The sequence below is a fragment of the Engystomops pustulosus genome, chromosome 6, assembly GCF_040894005.1.
Source record: "Engystomops pustulosus chromosome 6, aEngPut4.maternal, whole genome shotgun sequence".
NCBI classification, from domain to species: domain Eukaryota; kingdom Metazoa; phylum Chordata; class Amphibia; order Anura; family Leptodactylidae; genus Engystomops; species Engystomops pustulosus.
Window position 1 is genome coordinate 101,237,580 of NC_092416.1, and position 14,346 is coordinate 101,251,925.

The following is a 14,346-nucleotide window of genomic DNA, read 5'->3' on the forward strand; positions in this document are numbered from 1 at the left end:
AAATAGCAGTTCTTTTTTGTTGCTTAAGTGATTAGGAAAAAATCTGTGTTAAATCCATATAGTTCCTATAGTGCTTTCTGCTCCTATCCTAGGGTGTCCATTTTTGGGGGTTCTGTATAGCGAAATAGCAGTTCTTTTTTGTTGCTGAAGTGATTAGGAAGAAGTATGTGTCACATCCACGTAGTTGCTGGAGTGATTTTGCACCAATCCCAGGGTGTACGTTTTGGGGGATTTGTATGCCCCAAATAGCAGTTCTTTTTTGTTGCTGAAGTGAACAGGAAGAAATTTGTGTAAAATCCACAAAGTTTCTCTAGTGATTTCTGCTCAAATCCCAGGGAAGTCCCCTTTGGGGGATCTGTATACACCAAATAGCTGTTATGTTTTTTTTGCTGAATTGAATAGGTAGAAATCTGTGTAAAATCCACATAGTTTCTGTAATGATTTCTGCTCCTATGCCAGGGTGTCTGTTTTTGGGGATCTGTATACCTCAAATAGCAGGTTTTTTTTGGTTGCTGAAGTGAATAGGAAGAAATCTGTTTAAAATCCACAAAGTTTCTGTAGTGATTTCTGCTCCTATTCCAGGGTGTACGTTTTGGGGGATCTATATACCCCTAAAAGCAGTTTTTTTTGTTTTGTTGCTGAAGTGATTAGGAAGAAATATGTGTCAAATCCATAAAGTTGCTGGAGTGATTTTTGCTCCAATCCCAGGGTGTACATTTTGGAGGATCTGTATACCCCAAATAGCAGTTCTTTTTTGTTGCTGAAGTGAACAGGAAGAAATCTGTGTAAAATCCACATAGTTTCTTTAGTGATTTCTACTCCTATCCCAGGGTGTCCATTTGTGGGGATCTATATACCCCAAATAGCAGTTCTTTTTTGTTGCTGAAGTGAATAGGAAGAAATACGTCTCAAATCCATGTAGTAGCTGGAGTGATTTTGCTCCAATCCCAGGGTGTCCATTTTGGGACATCTGCTAAAGTGAATAGGAGGAAATCTGTGTAAAATCCACATAGTTTCTGTAATGATTTCTACTCCTATACTAGGGTGTGCGTTTTGGGGTATCTGTATACGCCAAATAGAAGTTCCTTTTTGTTGCTGAAGTGAATTGGAAGAAATCTGTGTAAAATATGCGTAGTTGCTGGAATGATTTTTGCTCCGATGACAGGGTGTTCGTTTGGGTGGCCCTGTATACCCAAAATAGCAGTTCTTTTTTGTTCCTGAAGTGAATAGGAAGAAATTTCAAATCCATGTAGTAGCTGGAGTGATTTTTGCTCCATTCGCAGGGTGTAAGTTTCGGAGGATCTGTATACCCCAAATAGCAGTTCTTTTTTGTTACTGAAGTGAATAGGAAGAAATCTGTGTAAAATCCACATAGTTTCTTTAGTGATTTCTGCTCCAATCCCAAGGTTTCCGTTTTGGGGAATCTGTATACCTCTAAATAGCAGGAGTTTTTTGTTGCTGAAGTGAATAGGAAGAAATCTGTGTAAACTCCACATAGTTTCTGTATTGATTTCTGCTCCTATCCCAGGATGTCTGTTTGGGGATCTGTATACCCCAAATAGCAGTTCTTTTTTGTTGCTGAAGTGAATAGGAAGAAATACGTCTCAAATCCATGTAGTAGCTGGAGTGATTTTGCTCCAATCCCAGGAATCTGTATACCCCAAATAGCATTTTTTTTGGTTGCTGAAGTGACTTGGAAAAAATTTGTGTAAAATCCACATTGTTTTTGTAGTGCTTTCTGCCCCTATCGCAGGGTGTCCGTTTTGGGGGATCTGTATAACCCAAGTAGCAGTTTTGTTGCTGAAGTGAATAGGAAGAAATCTGTGTAAGATCCACATATTTTTTGTAGTGATTTCTGCTCCTATTCCAAGATGTTTTGTGCTTCTGTATACCCCAATATGTCAGACAGAGAGGTGCCAGGTGAAGCAGGCACAGGTAATAAGGGGACATCCCGGCAGGAGTGACTCTGTGAGACCAGAACTGCCGGTGTCATCTAGCTGCAGTGTGTTGATAAACAACCCAAAGGTTGTGGATTGGCTGACTAGGTCATCCACTTCCTCTGAAATGACATCTGACAACCCCAGCCAACAGTCCATGGGTTCGTCAGATACAACCCTTAGTTGGCATGGCCCAGGAGCAGGTCAGCGGCGCTCACCTGTCCTCAACCAGCATCTGTCCTGTTAATTTCCCTCAGCCAGAGTTCTTCTAGGTGGACTGGGCTCAGCACCACTATACAGGGAAGAGGAATTCTTTGAGGACAGTCAACTGCTGCTTGGCGGTGAAGAGGTGGGGAAGACATCTGAAGATTTTTGTAGTAGGCAAGAAAGTAGAGATGTGGAGAGAGGCATGGGAGATTATTTTGCACTTGCAAGTAGTCAGGCTGTGCATACTGAGACCGTTGAGGAGAATAGCAATGACAGGGAAACACAAATCGATGAAGATGTAGCAGATCGCACTTGGGAGCTGGGTGAAGCCAGGCATTCATCATCATCGTTGCTACTGTGGCCGTGAGTCAGCAGGGTGGCTACAGTGCGAGGATGGGAGCCAAACGGCCATGGGGTACAAACCGATCCGCAGATCCAAGTAAACAGTTGCAAAGGGGCTCAGCAAGGCAGTGCCGTTAGTAGTTAGTGCAGAGTGTTGGCAGTAAAATCACCTCCAACTCGGCGGTGTGGCAGTTTTTTGTTAAGACACCAGAGGAGCCGAGCGTGTGTATATGTAGAATCTGCGGGGAGAAAGTGAAGTGTGGCTAAGAAGCTAAAGTTGGCACCATGGCCCTGCGTCAACACATGCAGCATCACCATCCACTGGTCTGGGAGAAACGTGTCTCAGATGTGGAGGTCCATCCTGCCTCTGCAGTAACAGCAGCAGCACCTAGTGGCACACTTGCCATTTCAGCCAGTCAAGGATCCAGCACCTCTTTGACATCAACTCCCGGTACAGATGCTCCTGCTCCTCGCTACGCATGTTGCCAGCAGTCGTTGAAAGAGGTAATAACAAAGAGACAACTGCATGCGTCCAACCATCCTAAGGTGCAGAAGCTTACTGTGCTCCTGTCCTAGTTGTTGGTACTGCAGTCACTCCCTTTCCAAGTTGTGGAATCTTCACCCTTCAGAGAACTAATGGCTTGTACCCAACTGAGGTGGAGAGTTCCAAGACGGAATTTCTTTTCCAAAAAGTCCTTGAGCTTATCGGTTTCTTCCAAGGTGCATGGCAGCGTGGATGTGTTGTGCTTCAACTACGGTCAGGGCCAGTACATGTCCTTTATAGCTAACTGGGTGAATGTGCTTCCTGCCCAGCCACACCAACAACTTGAACAGGAGATGCCGCTTTCTCCTCCTCGTTGTCAAACTGCTGCTCCTGCACCAGTGTCCGCCTCCTCTTCCTCCTTCTCCACCGCCACGTCAGCCTCCACGTGCAAGAAGAAATCAATCTGTGGCTTTCTCTGCGACAACTGCAAATAGGAATCATGGTGACAGACAATGGGAGGAACATGGTGTCCGCACTGCACCGAGGGATGTCCATGCTGCTTCATGTCCTAGAACTAATGCTGCCAAATCTGTCTGGTCAGGGCACTGGAGAAGTGGTGACTATATCTCATGGCCATATGAGTCCGGTGGGGACTGAACTGGAGGAGGAGGACCTTGGAGCACAAGCAGAATCTGGTGAAATCAGTGGTTTTTCCACTCAGGTGAAAAGAGAGGAGGAGCAGAAGCATTCGGAGGAGGTATAAAATGAGGCAGATTACCCAGAAGCACCGTGGCAGTATACAGTGGAAATGGAGGCTGGGAGTCCCTTAGAGTGACTCACGCAGATGGCCCGAAGCATGCTGCTTTGCCTAACTAGTGACAGCCGAATAGTGAACATCCAGCAAAGGGATGAGTTTTGGCTCTCCACCCTCTTGGGCCCTCGCTACCGCTCAAAAATGGGAGACTTTTTTCAAGCTGCCGAGAGGAAGGAAGAACTGTCGTACTGTAATAAAAAATACTGAAAAGACAGTTGGCCGCTTCCTATGTGCGCCATTGTCCATCCTCTGTCAGACCTGACCGGGGGATTTCTGGCAGTCATCGCTCACATACTACTGCCACAGCTGCTGTGGGGAGATGGGGGGTTAGGAGCAATAGCAGCTCCACCAGCAGCAGCTTAAGTCTGGAGTCCTTAATGAGCAGCTTACTTCACCCACCTAGTGAGAAGGGTAGCCGCCACCAGCAGCAGCAGCAGGACATGAAGCAGACCCTGCACCAGCAGGTGGTGGCCTACTTGGACAGCACTTTACCACCAGAGGTAGAGGATCCCCTGGACTACTGGGCAGCCAAACTTGAAGCGTGGCCGCAACTTGCAGAGTTTGCAGTAGAGAAGCTGTCCTGCCCGGCCGGTAGTGTGGCATGGTAGAGTGCGTGTTCAGTGTGGCTGGGGTCATCATTACCTTAAGGAGAACTCACTTGTCCACCCGTAATGTGGAGAGAGTGACCTCTGTCAAGATGAATCAGGCATGGAGATTAACACAGCCATGACACCTCTCCCAAACATTGAGAAATGAGTCTGTATTCTAACTACCTGACTCTATTCTGATGCTGCCACCGACCTGATACCACCTTTGGATGAACTTGTCACCCATCTTCACACTCTGTCATTGTGCCACTCTCTGACCTCAAGCTGCTGTTGCTGCCACCTCCACTTTGTCATTGTTCCTCTATGTGGCCTCATGCCGCCGCTGCTGCCATCTCCAGAATTTGTCATTGTGCCACCCTGTGACCTCATGCTGCTGCTGCTGCCACCTCCACACTTTGTCATTGTGCCACTCTCTGACATCATGCTGCTGCTGCCTCCTCCGCACTTTGTCATTCTGCCACTATGTGGCCTCATGCTGCTGCTGCCACCTCCAGAATTTGTGATTTTGCCACACTCTGACCTCATGCTGCTGCAGCCACCTCCACACTTTGTCATTGTGCCACTATGTGGCCTCATACTGTGGCTGCCACCTCCAGAATTTGTCATTGTGCCACTCTCTGACCTCATGCGGCTGCTGCCACCTCCATACTCTGTCATTGTGCCACTCTGTGGCCTCATGCTGCTGTTGCTGCCACCACCAGAATTTGTCATTGTGCCACTCTCTGACCTCATGCTGTTGCTGCTGCTGCCACCTCTACACTTTGTCATTGTGCCAGTATGTGGCCTCGCGGTGCTGCTGCTGCCTCCTCCAGAATTTGTCATTGTGCCACTCTGTGTCCTCCTTCTCCCTGTAGTATATAGCCATCCTTCCCCCATGTAGTATATAGCCAGCCTGTCCCCATGTAGTATATAGCTAGCCAGCCCCATGTAGTGTAGCCAGCCTGCCCCAATGTAGTACATAGCCAGCCCCTGTAGTATATAGCCATCCTGCCCCCTGTAGTATATAGCCATCCTGCCCTAATGTACTATATTGCCATCCTGCCCCCTATAGTATATAGCCATCCTTCTCCCCTGTAGTATATAGCCATCCTGCCCCCCTGTAGTATATAGTCAGCCTGCCCGCCTGTAGTATATTGCCATCCTGCCCCCAAGTAGTATCTAGCCATCCTGCCCCCTGTAGTATATAGCCATCTTTCTCCCTGTAGTATATAGCCATCCTGCCCCCTGGTAGTATATAGCCACCCTGCCCGACACCTAAGACCGGAGCCTAAGTGGATCCCAGTTTTCACCAGAGCCCGTCGCAAAGCAGGTTGGACTTGTTGCTTCATGGTACCACCATGTTGTTCCACAGGCGCGACTTTGTCAATGGCAGCAGCCACAGGTCGGGGGACAGGCAGGAGGTTGAGACAGTCAGCGCAGGATCAGAGTCGGGGACGTAGCAGAAGGTCAGGACAGGCAACACAGGAGCAAGGTCAGGAACAGGATCAAGGTCACAACAGGAAATCAGGATAATCACACAGGGAATAAGACAAGCTTTCTCTAAAGCTATGAGGCATAAATATCCGGCAGGGGACACAGGAATGGACTGGAATTTATGCTGGGCAGCGCCAATTATCGGTGATAATTTAAATTTATTATCGGTAGCTCTTTAAATTTGACAGAGCCGGCGTGCAAGCCGGGAAGGTTAAGTTAACGTGCAAGCTGGCTCTGGGGGCACACAGAGGTACACAAGTGTGCCTGCGACTCGGGGTATGGGTGGCAGGGCCACACGTGACAATGTGGCTGCATTCAGAATATAACTTCAGCCTTAGACCAGTACTTGGGACTGTATCACTCCGTGTGGCCATTGCCGGTCTACGAGGGACATATTACGGCAACAAGCTTGCGGTCGAACATACGTCCCCCTATGGTCATGTGAATGCAGCCTCATGGGAAAAGTGTCTGAGGCAAAACTGTTCTAGTTGCCCAAAGAAACCAATCAATGCTTACCTTTGATTTTAAAAGCATCTGTGGGAGAATGAAAACTGAACTCTGGTTGCCACGGGCAACTAGAACAGCTCTGCTTTCAGACACTTAAAGGCATTGTTTTCCATTTAACACCTTGAAAAATGTATTTGCACACTTCCCAGTATTCCTGGGTCAGGAAGGTCATTAGAAGACAGATGAGAGAGAGGTAGAATAAAGAAAGTGTTTAATAACTTCTTTACTCTAGATCCCTTTAAGTTTATAAAATGGATACCTAAATTAGTTCTCTCCTAACTGTATGTGACTTCCCTGTACTTAACGAGTAACCATCATTTTAAAAAGTTTTTATATGTTAGTGCAGGTAATTTTAAGTCCTTTTGCTATTGGATTAGTTACCAGAATCTTACTTCTTTCTCTTGTGTTCTGCAGACTTCCCCCTGTTATCAGTGACTCCTCAGATAGCTGTTGCGGGCACTCCCCACCCTCACTGGGCTTAATACTGAGAGAGAATGTACATGTGAGGCACACCCCCCCTCCCTGCTCTCAGCTGGTTCTCCTCATGATGCTAAGAGCCCTAACTAATGTATTAACCAAACAACTATACTCTTATCTCTCCATCAGCTTTCCCTACACTTGTAATTAAACAAATAATCCCCACTGACAGAAGCTGCAGCTCGATCACAGTCACCCATCCCCCATTCACTTCAGGCTTACAGTATGAAATGGCAGGCAGAAAAGGAAAGAGAGAGAGAGACTCAACTCCCCAAGTCTTCAAGCTATCCCCTCATATGCTGTGCTAAAGTTTTAGATAGGTAGATACATAGATATGAGCTGGATAAATATAAGCTAGATACATAGATATGAGATAGATAGATACTTGTAGAAAGTCCAAAGCAGCACAACAATTGTAAAGGGTGGGTGTCAGCCTATTAGGGCTGGGCAGCAGGTCCTCAGCAATATATAATTGGAAAAAAGGCAGCACTCCAGGGTTCCATTAAAAATCCAGCAAAGTTTCGGCTCAGTGTTAGCCTTTTTCAAGCCAAGTGACAAGTGCAAATGGTGGATATATATACACATTTAGTTGAGTCACATGATCTCACAACTTCTTATAACATTTCATTTTTTCTATATAACAGTGAATAAATATATAATTACTAGAGATGAGCGAACATACTCGTCCGAGCTTGATGCTCGTTCGAGCATTAGCGTACTTGAAACTGCTCGTTGCTCGGACGAATACTTCGCCCGCTCGAGAAAATGGCAGCTCCCGCCGGTTTGCTTTTTGGCGGCCAGAAACAGAGCCAATCACAAGCCAGGAGACTCTGCACTCCACCCAGCATGACGTGGTACCCTTACACGTCGATAGCAGTGGTTGGCTGGCCAGATCAGGTGACCCTGGAATACACTAGCCCCTGCCTGCGCTGCTCGGATCATTCTGTGTCTGGATGCCGCTAGGGAGAGAGCTGCTGCTGGTCAGGGAAAGCATTAGGCTGTTCTATTAGAATAGTGTTAGGCAGGAGTGATTCTACAAGAACCCAACAGCCATTCTTAGGGCTACAATAACGTTATACATTTGCAGGGGGACTTGCTACCGTTGTGTTTAGCTCTTAGTGACACACATATCCACCTCAAACACCAAAGTGGGAAAATTTATTAGGGGTTTGATTTCAATTAGGCACAGTCTGCCATTTACTTTTTATTTTACGTTTATTTTTTCATAACTCAGCGTCATCTCATCTGGCATAGCAGTGTGCTTTCATACTTGGCTAGAAAATAGCCGTAGGAGAATCCAAACGGCTTACTTAGGCCTACAATAGCGTTATATATTTTATTTCTGGTTGATCTGCTGGTGGCTGTCCTTGCTGCAGTGCATCTACTACCATATTGTGAGGAATTTGTAGTGAGACTTGCGACCGTTGTGTTTAGCGCTTAGTGACGCACATATCCATCGCAAAGACCGAAGTGGGAAAATTTATTAGGGGTTTGATTTCAATTAAGCACAGTCTGCCATTTACTTTTTATTTTACGTTTATTTTTTCGTAACTCAGCGTCATCTCATCTGGCATAGCAGTGTGCTTTCATACTTGGCTAGAAAATAGCCATAGCAATAGGATAGCATCGTTTGGTTTTAAAAACTAAAAAACACAAAAAAAAAAAACACAAAAAAACACAAAAAAAAGTTTAAAAAAAATTAAAGTTATAACTTTCATTTTCAAAATGTTTAACCCGAGGGCTAGGGGTAGAGGACGAGGGCGGGGACGTGGGCGTCCAACTACTGCAGGGTCAGAGGCCGTGGTCCTGGGCGGGGTGAGACACCACCTGCTGATGAGGGAGCAGGGGAACGCCGCAGAGCTACACTCCCTAGGTTCATGTCTGAAGTTACAGTGGTAGAGCACTGTTGAGGCCAGAACAGTGCGAACAGGTGATGTCGTGGATTGCCGACAATGCTTCGAGCAATTTGTCCACCAGTCAGTCTTCCACGCAGTCCACCCATGTCACCGAAATCGGCACTCCTCCAGCTCCTGCACCTCAGCCTCCTCCCCCCCAGTCTGCCCCCTCCCAGGAAAATTTGGAATTTGAACCAGCATACTCTGAGGAACTGTTTTCTGGACCCTTCCCACAGTCACAAACCACTTGTCCGGTTGCTGCTGAGCAATTTTCCGATGCCCAGGTTTTCCACCAGTCGCAGTCTGTGGGTGATGATGACCTTCTTGACGTAGTGGAAGAAGTGTGTAAAGAGGTGTCCGACGATGAGGAGACACGGTTGTCAGACAGTGGTGAAGTTGTTGTCAGGGCAGGAAGTCCGAGGGGGGGGCAGACTGAGGGATCGGAGGATGATGAGGTGACAGACCCAAGCTGGGTTGAGAGGCCGGGTGAACACAGTGCTTCTGAGACGGAGGAGAGTCCTCGACCAGAACAGGTTGGAAGAGGCAGTGGTGGGGCCAGACGGAGAGGCAGGGCCAGAGCAGGTGCATCAGCGCCAAATGTGTCACGTAGTGAAGCTCCCGTGGCGAGGGCTCCCGCGGCGAGGGCTAGATTTTCAGAAGTCTGGAGGTTCTTTAAGGAAACACCGGATGACCAACGGACTGTGGTGTGCAACCTTTGCCAAACCAGGATCAGCAGGGGTTCCACCACTACTAGCTTAACTACCACCTGTATGCGCAGGCATATGAATGCTAAACACCCCACTCAGTGGCACCAAGCCCGTTCACCTCCGGCCGTGCACACCACTGCTCCTTCCCCTGTGTCAGCTGATAGTCAGCCCCCTGCCCAGGACCCTGGCACAAAAACCCCATCGTCGCCTCCACGATCCTGGTGCTGGTGCATCAGCGGCAAATGTTGCCCGTAGTCAAGCTCCCGTGGCGAGGGCTAGATTTTCAGAAGTCTGTAGGTTTTTTAAAGATCCACCAGCGTTCAGCTCTCCATACCCCAGACGCTGGAGCGGAAACGGAAATATAGTGCAACCCACCCGCACGCCCAAGCCCTTAATGTCCACATCTCCAGATTGCTTAGCCTGGAGATGCTGCCCTATAGGCTAGTAGAGACCGAGGCCTTTCGCAACCCCATGGCGGCGCCCGCCCCTCGGTATTCGGTCCCCAGCCGCCACTACTTTTCCCGATGTGCCGTCCCAGCCCTGCACCAGCACGTGTCAGACAACATCATCCGTGCCCTGACCAACGCCGTTTCTGACAAGGTCCACCTGACCACGGACACGTGGACGAGTGCTGCCGGGCAGGGCCACTATATATCGCTGACGGCACATTGGGTTAACTTGGTGGAGGCTGGGACCGAGTCTGACCCTGCGGCTGGTCATATACTGCCGACGCCGAGGATTGCGGGGCCTACCTCGGTCCAGGTCTTTCAGGCCTACTATGCCTCCTCCTCCTCCCACCCCTCCTCCACCTCCTCCTCCGAACTACCATCCGTGGGCATGGCGCCATCAGTCGCTAGCTCTAGGCACAGCAGCAGTGCCGTCGCTAAGCGACAGCAGGCGGTGCTCAAACTGCTGAGCCTAGGCGATAAAAGGCACACCGCCCAAGAGCTATTACAGGGCATCACGGCGCAGACTGATCTGTGGCTGCCACCGCTGAACCTGAAGCCAGGCATGGTTGCGTGTGACAACGGCCGTAACCTGGTGGCGGCTCTGCAACTCGGCAGACTGACACATGTGCCATGCCTGGCCCATGTGTTAAATCTGATAGTTCAGCGTTTCCTCAAGACATACCCCAATCTGTCTGATTTGCTCACGAAGGTGCGCCGCATCTGTGCGCATTTCAGGAAGTCCAGCACAGATGCTGCCACTCTCAGGGCAGCGCAGCGCCGCCTTTAACTGCCCGCTCACTGACTGTTGTGCGACGTGTCCACGAGGTGGAATTCAACATTAACCATGTTATCCAGAGTTTACCTGCAGCGCAGAGCGATTGTAGACTGCCAGATGTCAACTTCCACCAGAACTGGTAGTCAGGTCAGTCAGCTTCCTCAAGTCTACAATGAGGAGTGGACGTGGATGTCTGATATCTGTCAGGTGCTGAGTAACTTTGAGGAGTCAACACAGATGGTCAGTGGCGATGCCGCCATCATCAGCCTCACCATCCCGCTGCTTGGCCTGTTGAAAAACTCTCTGATCAGCATGAAGTCGGAAGCTTTGCGCTCGTCACAAGAGATGGGGGAAGAAGATTCCCTTGCTGATAGCCAAAGCACCCTTAGGTCTGTTTCTCAGCGCATATCGGAGGAGGTGGAGCTGGAGGAGGATGAGGAGGATGAGGAGGAAGAGGAGGAGAATGTTGGCGAGACACAAGAGGGGACCATTGTTCAGTCCTTCACTGTTCAGCGTGTATGGGCAGAAGAAGAGGAGTTGGAGGAGTTGGAGGAGGAGGAAATGGACAGTCAGGCCAGTGAGGGGAGTGAATTCTTGCGCGTTGGTACTCTGGCGCATATGGCAGATTTCATGCTAGGCTGCCTATCCCGTGACCCTCGCGTTCAAAGAATTTATTCCAGCACCGATTACTGGGTATTAACTCTCCTGGACCCACGGTACAAGCAAAATCTTTCCACTCTCATCCCTGGAGAGGAAAGGAGTGTGAGAATGCATGAATACCAGCAGGCCCTGGTGCACAAGCTGAAACAGTATTTCCCTTCTGACAGCGCTAGCGGCAGAGTGCGTAGTTCTGCGGGACAAGTAGCGAGGGAGAGTAGGCGAGCAGGCAGCTTGTCCAGCACTGGCAAGGGTACGCTTTACAAGGCTTTTGCCAGCTTTATGTCACCCCAGCAAGACACTGTCACCTGTCCCCAGTCTCGGCAGAGTAGGGCTGATCTTTACAGAAAGATGGTGAGGGAGTAAGTAGCTGACCATACCATCGTCCTAAATGATCACACAGCTCCCTACAACTACTGGGTTTCAAAGCTGGACATGTGGCACGAACTGGCGCTGTACGCCTTGGAGGTTCTTGCCTGCCCTGCCGCTAGCGTCTTGTCCGAGCGGGTTTTCAGTGCAGCTGGTGGCATCATCACCGATAAGCGTACACGCCTGTCGACTGACAGCGCTGACAGGCTGACGCTTATTAAGATGAATAAAGCCTGGATTTCTCATAATTTCCAATCTCCACCAGGTGAAGGAAGCTCAACCTGAATAATTTATGCACTCCTCCTCCTCATTTTCCTCCTTCTCCTCCTCTTTGTACACTAAAGCAGAGGAAACTGGCTATTTTTTGACAGGGCCCACTGGCTCTAGCTATAGTACTTTATGCATTTAATTTTTCTGGAGGGCCACCTACCCGGTCCTCTGTTTTAAACAATTTTTGGGAGTGCCACATACAGGCACTCAATCTATTCAATTTTTCTGGAGGGCCACCTACCTGCTCCTCTGGTTTGAAAACTTTTTTGGACTGCCACATACAGGCACTCAATCTATTTCATTTTTCTGGAGGACCACCTACCTGCTCCTCTGGTTTGAAAACTTTTTTGGACTGCCACATACAGGCACTCAATCTAATCAATTTTTCTGGAGGGCCACCTACCTGCTCCTTTGGTTTGAAAACTTTTTTGGACTGCCACATACAGGCACTCAATCTATTTCATTTTTCTGGAGGACCACCTACCTGCTCCTCTGGTTTGAAAACTTTTTTGGACTGCCACATACAGGCACTCAATCTATTTCATTTTTCTGGAGGGCCACCTACCTGCTCCTCTGGTTTGAAAACTTTTTTGGACTGCCACATACAGGCACTCAATCTATTTCATTTTTCTGGAGGGCCACCTACCTGCTCCTCTGGTTTGAAAACTTTTTTGGACTGCCACATACAGGCACTCAATCTATTTCATTTTTCTGGAGGGCCACCTACCTGCTCCTCTGGTTTGAAAACTTTTTTGGACTGCCACATACAGGCACTATCCAAATTAAATTGTCTCCATAGCAGCCTCCACACGTTGTCTCCATTGCTTCCTCCAAATGTCGTTCATATAGCTGCCTCCATACATCGTCCCCTTATCAAACGAGGTGTGTCAGGCAGAAATTAGGGTTGTTTTCATGGATTCCACATCAAAGTTGTTAACTTTGTCGCCACCCTGCTGTGTAATCCACAAAATATACTGGCAAACTTTTACCATTTACGGATATTATTTCAGCGCTTCTTGTGCATCTGTTTACATTCCCCTCACCCGCCATATCCCAAACTTATAAGAACGCTACTACACTTAACTTGGTGGAGGCTGGGACCGAGTCTGACCATGGGGCTGGTCATATACTGCCGACGCAGAGGATTGCGGGGCCTACCTCGGTCCAGGTCTCAAAGGCCTACTATACCTCCTCCTCCTCCTACCCCTCCTCCACCTCCTCCTCCTCCGAATTACCATCCGTGGGCATGGCGCCATCAGTCGGTAGCTCTAGGCACAGCAGCAGTGCCGTCGCTAAGCGACAGCAGGCGGTGCTCAAACTGCTGAGCCTAGGCGATAAAAGGCACACCGCCCAAGAGCTATTACAGGGCATTCCACATCAAACTTGTTAACTTTGTCGCCACCCTGCTGTGTAATCCACAAAATATACTGGCAAACTTTTATCATTTACCGATATTATTTCAGCGCTTTTTGCGCATCTGTTTACATTCCCCTCACCCGCCATATCCCAAACTTATAAGAACGCTACTACACTTGATCTTATACAAAAGGTTCTTAGAAGTGCTGTTTGGGGAGTAGCCTAGAGACAGGGGCTTGGATTGGCGAAAGCTCGCCTGGAAGCGGAGCACCAGCTCCATCCCAAGATCCAACTAACATAGTTTTAACTGCAGCACCTTTAATCTACTACTAGTTCACTGCCTCCATAATAATAATAATAATAATCTTTATTTATATAGCGCCATCATATTCCGTAGCGCTTTACAAATCATAGGAAACAAATACAAATGTAATGTAACAGAGCACAACATTTGTATGGAACAAAGGAGTGAGGTCCCTGCTCGCCAGAGCTTACGGTTTATGAAGATGATGGGGTAACACGAGGTAAAAGAATATTTAATGGTCAAGCCATTCTTCTTAGGGAATAGAACAAAATATAATAAATGGAATTGCTGTCGCTTGAACCACTCAGCCGTCATCTTATATACCAGGTCCAGGGTGAATGGGACTGCAGAGAAGTCTGGTGCCTGTTGGTTGCTGGATAACAGATGGGAGAACGACACAGGACGGGTTAGTAGAAGAGTTAAAACTTCATGCAGTTAATGAGTGTTATAGGCTTGCCTAAAGAAATGGGTTTTAAGAGCACGTTTGAAACTTTGGAGGTTAGGTATTAGTCTGATAGTCCGGGGCAGAGCATTCCATAGAATTGGTGCAGCTCTAGAGAAGTCTTGGAGACGCGAGTGGGAGGTCCGCACTAGGGTAGAGGTTAATCTAAGATCACTGGCGGATCTAAGAGCACGGGTTGGGCGATAGACTGAGATAAGAGAGGAGAGGTAGGGGGGTGCAGCATTATACAGAGCTTTATGGATGAGGGTTATT